The 9,812-nt window shown below is 33.0% G+C and overlaps 1 non-coding gene across 1 annotated transcript; it reads right to left on the reverse strand.

Moving 5' to 3' along the window:
* Positions 1 to 4,405: 4,405 nt before the first annotated feature.
* Positions 4,406 to 4,487, reverse strand: Trnas-gcu. Its single transcript has one exon. It is a non-coding gene; the product is annotated as a tRNA-Ser (tRNA).
* Positions 4,488 to 9,812: the final 5,325 nt, after the last annotated feature.

Here is a 9,812-nt window from a genome sequence, read left to right on the forward strand (position 1 = left end):
AAAATTAGAGGATGGGTATGACCATTATATATATCAGTACAACAAAATAGCAAGGATGGTAGTAATCACTTTCTCATACAGACTAATGTACTACTCATAAAGCTGGCAAATTGTTTAAAACCATGAATAGTATTAGAGTCTGCAAATTATCACAAGCCACTACAAAAGAAAAACATTCTAAAATCTGAATATTTTATCAGTTATTGACAAGATCATTGGAAAATGTTTTTTGTCCAACATATCTTGGCTACTTACTGATGACTGCAGTTACTAATCATAGCTAAGTTACAAATGAACTCTCATACTATACTTTGATATGTAGACAGAATTGTAAACTACTCTTCACAAAAAATAGCCATACACACAGTATTTGTTAATACACACACACACTTTTAAATTAACACTAAAAATGGTGAAACAATTCATGATATAACCACACCCAGTGAATAACTAACATGAACATATTATTACTTACCCTATACCATTCTGTTGATGCTGCTTTCTTGCTTCATCACAACTAATGCCCTCATGCCAAGTATTCTTACACTGATAACAGAATTCTACTCCACATCCTTCTCTTCGACAAACAAAATGATTATCAGAACAGCTTGATGGCTGATCTAGTATATAAACAAATGAACAATCTGGTGCTATACAATGACGAACATTTGGTTGAAGAACTAAGTATCTTCGAAGAGAATGCTCTAAGTATTTTTCGTATAGTAATGGAGGAAGAAACGTTCTAACTTCACTTTGAGTTACTTCAATTGAACATTGCAGACATGTAATTTTGTTACGAGCTCCTTTGAGAATTGTTTCAAAATGGATCTGTATACAGGACTTACAAAAGGAGTGGCCACATCCAGAAAATTTCACAAGATCTTCTACATAGTGGATACAAACAGAGCATGTCCCTCCATCCACAGACTGGTCATTCTCCATATTAAGCTTCCAGTGACTAGACAAAGTCAAATTATTTCAAAATTTCGACCCCACCCAATTTAAGACACGTCTATTAATTAGAAAGATCAAGTTTCACATCATGGATGCTTTAAGGGAGTATTCTCCTTCAGATGATGAGGTAACTTCAGTGTTGTTGTGTTATTACACTATATTTATCTAGGAGATACATGCAATTAATCAAGGTGAAAAGGCAGACTCTTCTACTGACAGAGAACAGGAAAGTCAACCTAAACCTATCGATTTGCCTGTCAGGAAAGACCAGGACAGTAAGAACAATGAAAGAACAACTACAGTTACAAATGAAGTGACCATGGAGATAAACAAAGATGGAAGAATGATTGTCCAACTTCTCCGAGAAAAAGAGATCAATATGGTAATGATACAAATGTCAGATAATGATATTGTACAGTTAAATTGATAGTAGTAAATGTAAGATAGCACAGAGCGCAATCATATAGTTACAAATGTATAAAAAATTCAAAAGATAAAAGATGAATGGATACTTTAGGTAAAAACTATGTGTAATTGTGTATATATGTATACTGTATCTACTTAATTTAATGTCCTTGTGTTTAGTTAACTCCAAGCATTTAGACTCAGTGTCAAATGAGGTTATAATGTCAAGTTATTAATCCTTTGTTGTCTACATGTAGCATGGTAACATGTAAACTGTTTTTGTCTTTCTAAGCAACTTAACTTGTCACTGAAATTATAATCCATTAATACTCTAATTTTGACAAACCCTTGAATTTTGTAATTTATGTGACAAACCTGTGCCATTAATAATCAGTATTTTTTTATACTTGTAATAGTTATATTGCTAACCTGATCACTATAATATCTAGGTCAATCAAGACATCACACACACTCTTCTGATAAAAGGTCAGGACATAGACGAGATAGGTCACCATCTCATCGACGTCATCGATCACGCTCACCACACACTAAATCAAGACACTCTTATCACAGTAGGTAAGGAAGGGTTCTCTGCCTGTAATGTAGATCTTATAGATGTAAAAGATACCAATGTTGCAAGACAAGGTTTCTTCACACATATGATATATTTTTCATTTAGTGACAAACGCAGGAGGTCTTCTGATAAGACACAAGGTTGGTTAGATAAAACAACTGAAAATTATTGTTGTAATTGATTAGATGTGTACAGAAAGGAAACATCATCCAGTGATTCCAGTCAACAGAGAAGTCAAGGTATGAATATCATCCTCATTTTGTTTTGATAATACATGTAGCTGTCAGGGTACATGCTTTATTACCGTATACTGGAAATTTTCAAGGAGGAATGTTTTTATGCTTTTACAAATATAAGCCATTTATGAAATTAATTATTGATTAATAGGTGTGGTATGTCAATGGGAATACAATTCGTGAAAAGTATAATTCAAAATGTCCCAAAAAACTTTTTAGAAATTTTCTGCCTTGAAAATTTCCTGGTATACAGTATTGTGTTAAATACCATCACATTAATGGGTGTTACTTATTCTATAGATTCTAAGCAAAAATCAGAGAAATTTCCAACATCAAATCAAAGTTCAGAACAACTTACACTTCCAAGTTATCTTAATCCAGGTGCTGTTAATCCTAAACAATTCCAGTCAACACTGGACAAGAGAAAACTTTTATGGAACAAAAGTAAAAAGGTAAAAATACATGCCATTATGAAAATTATCACTTATATTGTGTATACTGAATAGGATTTTCAAGACTTAAAGACAGTTCTCTATAGCTTTCTAGTTGATATAACAATAAGTCAATTAAATATACTAATTAGAATTATGTGGGCTGTAATATTTCCATGTCAAGTGTGGTAGGACCTGCATATGTATAGACCATTTACATCAATTTGACCTTTGCAACAACACAATTCCATTGATGTACACCACAAACAATAAATCATTGATTACCAGATTGTACTGAGCCTACTGACATCCTGATTTCCTTATAATAAATAACATGGCTTAGTAATGTCTTTTAATGTTCCTGTTATGCTACTTGTAAAATACCTTCAAGTTTATTTTAGAGACGAAAGTACATATATGGTGTGTTAACTAGCAATTGTACTATAATTTCATCGCAGTAGTATTATTTCTTTTATTAACATATTATGTTGCTATTGTTAACTTCTAATTTCCTCATTTTATCAGGAATCCTATTTTCACTTGTCTAGACTGATCAATCATGGAATAACTGGGAATCTGCTTCATTTGAAGGTGATATTGGTGGAGAGACACAATCTAAGTTTAGACGTCTCATGGGAATAAAGAGCACATCATCTGAAACTAAAACAGCAGATGAAACAACTCATAAGGGTACAACTTTACTGCGTAACTTAGAATCACAGTATGAGACATCTCGTGTTATGACTCATTTAGCTAAAGGAGCTGGTCTAGGGTATGGAGTGTCTTCTCAGATCACACAAACTGAAGTGAATCCAACTGATACTGACAATCTTCATGAATGATTTTATCTGCACAATATTTTTCACAAAAATAAAATGTAAACTTGCTTACAGAAATCTTTACTTAAAACATTGTAAAGGTAGGCAGAAGTTATAAAATGATAAGTCATCAAAAATTCCTAAATCATGCCAACATAAAGCACCACTCTTCATGATATCAGGAATAGTATCTTGTCCTATATAATGAGGATCCTATAAACATAAGGCAATAACATTACATTAAACTGGATACATAAACTTTTTACTCACAGCAACAAGTACTTTCCATTGATATGTTCCTATAGTTGTAGATTGTGCTACTCCAAGGAGAGTTTTTGATCCACAGTCAATATTACCACCTAATATTATGATAAACTGTATTAAGTGACTCTCTTTAACTTGCCTATCATAACTGGTGAACCAACTGTTTGGAAGTGGGCCTTCAATTGGGGTAAAATCTTAATAACATCATTGCCACTAGCTATGTGTATTAACTTGCAAGATACCTGTAATTCTTATGTCATTAACATTTAAAATTCATTATAATTTATCATCTTCTATGGATAGGTATAAGACCTTACTTTGTATAAATGATCAATGATAATACTTGCTTCAAAGCAGCCAATCCATTCATTAGAACCAACAAAAGACTGGGGTTTGTCATTTACTTCCACTAACACACGTTGGATCTCTTGTAATGATGGCACTATTGAGTTACTGCAATGGTTGTTAGACACAACCCATGAACAAAGGGATTGTAATGTTCGGTACCCACAACCCCAACCCTATGTGGTTAATTAGGAAAATCGTATAATGCCATTAAAGGAGAACATTACTGAATCACTTTGTCCATCACAGCAATAATGATAAAATTTAGCTCCTGACTTGCCAATTATTGTATACTCTACGTAGCCATCTTGTAAGTGTGAGCTGTTCACCATATCTAAAAGACTGATCATCATAAAAGCATAAAAGCAAAAATAAAAACGACGAGGGTGGGATTCGAACCCACGCGTGCAGAGCACAATGGATTAGCAGTCCATCGCCTTAACCACTCGGCCACCTCGTCATACCTTAACAGGTTTTAGTAAAACTTCAACTTAATTATCAATAACAAAATTTGGAATTCTCTATACATAAAATGACTCTATAATTCTTCATGTAGAACTCCACTGTCTCCTCGCTCCCCCTGTCGTTTTTGAGGATTTCCAGTCACAGCAAAATGGAGCAATCTTTCTTCAGATTGTTGAAAACTTTTAAGAGTCACTATTTCCTAAAAATAATAATTACATTAATACTATATTTATGGTTCATGCCTTACTTCTCTGGGAATAAAATGTTCTGGTGAAACATTCAGTTTGGTACGGTAGTACTTTATATTATTAGCCATTACAGTATCAGAAGGCTCTAGAGCACGGAATGTTGATGCTGCTTCTGCTGCTTTGTTCAACAAATTTACTGTACAAAGTAGAAATTATATCAAAAATTGAATGGTTAAGTATATAATTGTATACTGGATCCTATAGGCAATATATATTTACAATATAGAACTAAATTAGACAACTCACATTTGAAGTAGTTGAATTGAAGATAATGAAAGTGCCCTGAAAGATATTTATCAAAGAATTCACCATCCACAGTAGCAGTACGAACACGACAATCACTATGACATTTCAGATATGAAAGTACAATACTTCTTAAAAGTTCATAGTACTCTAATGAGTCTGGTAAAATCTCGTACTCTTCCAGTTTGTTGTCTTTTTCAGGACTAACATCATCTCCAGTAATGTTAATGACATTGATGTCATCGCATAGCAGATAGCAATCATTAAGACTATTTTTGTATTCCTTGATACCTTTTTCTATAAGAACAGCTGACTGTAGCCATTCACCACTTGTGTAGGCACTTCTAGCACTTGTGTAGAATTGCTGGTGACGCATTTTGCCAGGTTCCCTTGAAACAACATCTTCTTTACTCAGACCCAATTTTTTACGATAGTAAGCTATACTGTTAACTATCATTGAGTCATTAGGATGATAAAAGTAGTATGTAAATGCACATTTAATTCCTTCTTCTAAATTACCAATCTGATGGACAAAAATGAATATTATTATTTATATGAGTTGGGTTACCTGGTAGTATGAATAATGAAGATAGGAGTAAGGAACTCTTTTTTTAAATTGTTCCAATACAAAAGGATCTGGATTTCTTTGTGAAGGAGGCAATTTCTCTTTCTTGCATTGTTTAATACACTGAGCTTTAATAGAGTATTTCAAAAAAGACAAGACATGGTATCAAATTCAGCCAACAAAGTCTCTTGCTTATTGGTAAGGTATTCTGCAAAAAAGAAAGTTATAAGTTATGAAAATTTAAAAATAAATACAGTTGTGATTCTTATATATATATATAAACAGTACAAATTAGCTGAAGAATTTAGCTGTGTCTATTAACATTTATATTTCTAGGACCATGTCCTGGAAAAGTGGTTTATAGTATCTACATGAAGCATTAGTCTGCCATAAAATAAGCTAATTACCTTGCTGCTTTGAATTTTCACAACTTTGCAAGCAATGCTTGGTGTGGTTTCGGTACTGCTCAAATATTTTCAAAGATTCTTCTATCATTTCAATAGCTTTCTGCCAATTTTGATCTGTATAATAGGTCAAACCTTGATTCCATACATCTTCTAGGCTTGGTATTACCCCGAGGGTTTGTTTATCCTAATAAATAATATAATTAGTGGTGCAAAATATATCATTTCACTGATATATTGTAGTAACTCACTCTTTCAAGTTTTATTAATCGAATATAAAACACTAATGTTGAATTTGGTGGTATGATTTGTCCTACACCTCTTTCTCCATATCCAAGATGAGGTGGGATTGTAATTCGTCGACGCTCCCATAAACATGTTCCTACCAATCCCTTATCCATGCCAGCAATAATCCGACGTTGACCCAATGCCACAATGTAAGGTGAATTGTAATCGAAGCTAGAATGATAAGTTGTTATTATAAATTGAAAGATGTTCCTTTATTTATTATATTAGCACTGCAGACATGAATATTTTGGCAATAAAAAAATTTTCATGAATTTCACTTATTTCTTGAAAATTTTAACCATAAAGCATACAGAGTCAATGGACAGGGTTCAGTCTCACAAAATTTCAGCATTGAAATTTTATTTCAATATAATTCACAACTATCCCAAAACTTTTACTCATACAGTTATATTGATAGTGACAATTTGATTTCAAGCACTCGCAAGCTTCTGGACATAGAAATATCACAGCATGGCATGCATTGCAGATCTTTGAAATTTCTTCCAGTCCAGCAGCAAGTTAATACTATAAATCATGGTCTTAAAATAGTTCCATGCAAACTGCAATACATTATTTACCTTTGCCCAAACACTTGTCCACTATTTCCAAGCCGACCAACATAATGATAATGAACAATATCATTATTCTGAGCTTTATACTGACACTCCTTGGTTTGTAAGTCGTCAAGACTTTCAATCCATCGCCCCAATCTTCTTCTGTAAGCATATGTTATATATATATATGATTCTATTATCTGTAACAATACCGACTAACCGATTCCTTCATTTGTTGCAAGAACAGTAAGATCTCTAAGACAACAATGAAGAACTATAAACAGAAGAACAGTCAAGCACTTCATTACTTACGACGAATTAAAACATGCAAGACGAGAACAATGGTCACCGCATCAAAAGGAGTAAGTCCCTGAAATTTGACTTAATTGAGCTTAAGAAGATTTAAGGGTCCTTCTTGGTGTAACTTGCCTATGATGACATCAATGATGACATCATATGACATCATAGGGTTAATAATGGTAGTGTGATGGATACTGGTATTGTAGGAAATACTGGTATTCTAGGTAATACTGGTATTGTGGGTAATACTGGTATTCTAGGTAATAATGGTATTGTGGGTAATACTGGTATTGTGGGTAATACTGGTATTCTAGGTAATGATGGTATTATAGGTAATATAGGTATTGTAGGTAATACTGGTATTCTAGGTAATATTGGTATTGTAGGTAATACTGGTATTGTGGGTAATACTGGTATTCTAGGTAATGATGGTATTGTGGGTAATACTGGTATTGTGGGTAATACTGGTATTCTAGGTAATGATGGTATTATAGGTAATATAGGTATTGTAGGTAATACTGGTATTCTAGGTAATATTGGTATTGTAGGTAATACTGGTATTGTGGGTAATACTGGTATTCTAGGTAATGATGGTATTGTGGGTAATACTGGTATTGTGGGTAATACTGGTATTCTAGGTAATGATGGTATTATAGGTAATATAGGTATTGTAGGTAATACTGGTATTCTAGGTAATATTGGTATTGTAGGTAATACTGGTATTGTGGGTAATACTGGTATTCTAGGTAATGATGGTATTATAGGTAATATAGGTATTGTAGGTAATACTGGTATTCTAGGTAATATTGGTATTGTAGGTAATACTAGTATTGGGGGTAATACTGGTATTGTAGGTAATAATGGTATTCTAGGTAATACTGGTATTGTAGGTAATACTGGTATTGTGGGTAATACTGGTATTGTAGGTAATATTGGTATTATAGGTAATACAGGTATTGTAGGTAATATTGGTATTGTAGGTAATACTGGTATTCTAGGTAAAACTGGTATTCTAGGTAATACTGGTATTGTAGGTAATATTGGTATTCTAGGTAATATTGGTATTGTAGGTAATACTGGTATTGTGGGTAATACTGGTATTCTAGGTAATGATGGTATTGTGGGTAATATTGGTATTGTGGGTAATACTGGTATTCTAGGTAATGATGGTATTATAGGTAATATAGGTATTGTAGGTAATACTGGTATTCTAGGTAATATTGGTATTGTAGGTAATACTGGTATTGTGGGTAATACTGGTATTCTAGGTAATGATGGTATTATAGGTAATATAGGTATTGTAGGTAATACTGGTATTCTAGGTAATATTGGTATTGTAGGTAATACTGGTATGGGGGTAATACTGGTATTGTAGGTAATAATGGTATTCTAGGTAATACTGATATTGTAGGTAATACTGGTATTGTGGGTAATACTGGTATTGTAGGTAATATTGGTATTATCGGTAATACAGGTATTGTAGGTAATATTGGTATTGTAGGTAATACTGGTATTCTAGGTAAAACTGGTATTCTAGGTAATACTGGTATTGTAGGTAATATTGGTATTCTAGGTAATATTGGTATTGTGGGTAATACTGGTATTCTAGGGAAATGATGGTATTGTGGGTAATACTGGTATTGTGGGTAATACTGGTATTCTAGGTAATGATGGTGTTATAGGTAATATAGGTATTTTAGGTAATACTGGTATTCTAGGTAATACTGGTATTGTAGGTAACACTGGTATTGTAGGTAATACAGGTATTGTAGGTAATACTGGTATTCTAGGTAATACTGGTATTGTAGGTAATACTGGTATTGTAGGTAATACTGGTATTGTGGGTAATACTGGTATTCAAGGTAATGATGGCATTATAGGTAATATAGGTATTGTAGGTAATATTGGTATTCTAGGTAATACAGGTATTGTAGGTAATACAGGTATTGTAGTTAATACTGGTATTTTAGGTAATAAAAGTATTGTAGGTAATACTGGTATTGTGGGTAATACTGGTTTTGTAGTAATACTGGTATTGTGGGTAATACTGGTATTGTAGGTAATACTGGTATCTAGGTAATACTGGTATTCTAGGTAATACTGGTATTTAAGGTAATACTGGTATTCTAGGTAATATTGGTATTGTGGGTAATATTGGTATTGTAGGTAATACTGGTATTGTGGGTAATACTGGTATTCTAGGTAATGATGGTATTGTGGGTAATACTGGTATTGTGGGTAATACTGGTATTCTAGGTAATGATGGTATTATAGGTAATATAGGTATTGTAGGTAATACTGGTATTCTAGGTAATATTGGTATTGTAGGTAATACTGGTATTGTGGGTAATACTGGTATTCTAGGTAATGATGGTATTATAGGTAATATAGGTATTGTAGGTAATACTGGTATTCTAGGTAATATTGGTATTGTAGGTAATACTAGTATTGGGGGTAATACTGGTATTGTAGGTAATAATGGTATTCTAGGTAATACTGGTATTGTAGGTAATACTGGTATTGTGGGTAATACTGGTATTGTAGGTAATATTGGTATTATAGGTAATACAGGTATTGTAGGTAATATTGGTATTGTAGGTAATACTGGTATTCTAGGTAAAACTGGTATTCTAGGTAATACTGGTATTGTAGGTAATATTGGTATTCTAGGTAATATTGGTATTGTAGGTAATACTGGTATTGTGGGTAATACTGGTA

Source organism: Gigantopelta aegis, unplaced genomic scaffold (assembly GCF_016097555.1).
Source record: "Gigantopelta aegis isolate Gae_Host unplaced genomic scaffold, Gae_host_genome ctg2246_pilon_pilon, whole genome shotgun sequence".
NCBI classification, from domain to species: Eukaryota; Metazoa; Mollusca; class Gastropoda; order Neomphalida; family Peltospiridae; genus Gigantopelta; species Gigantopelta aegis.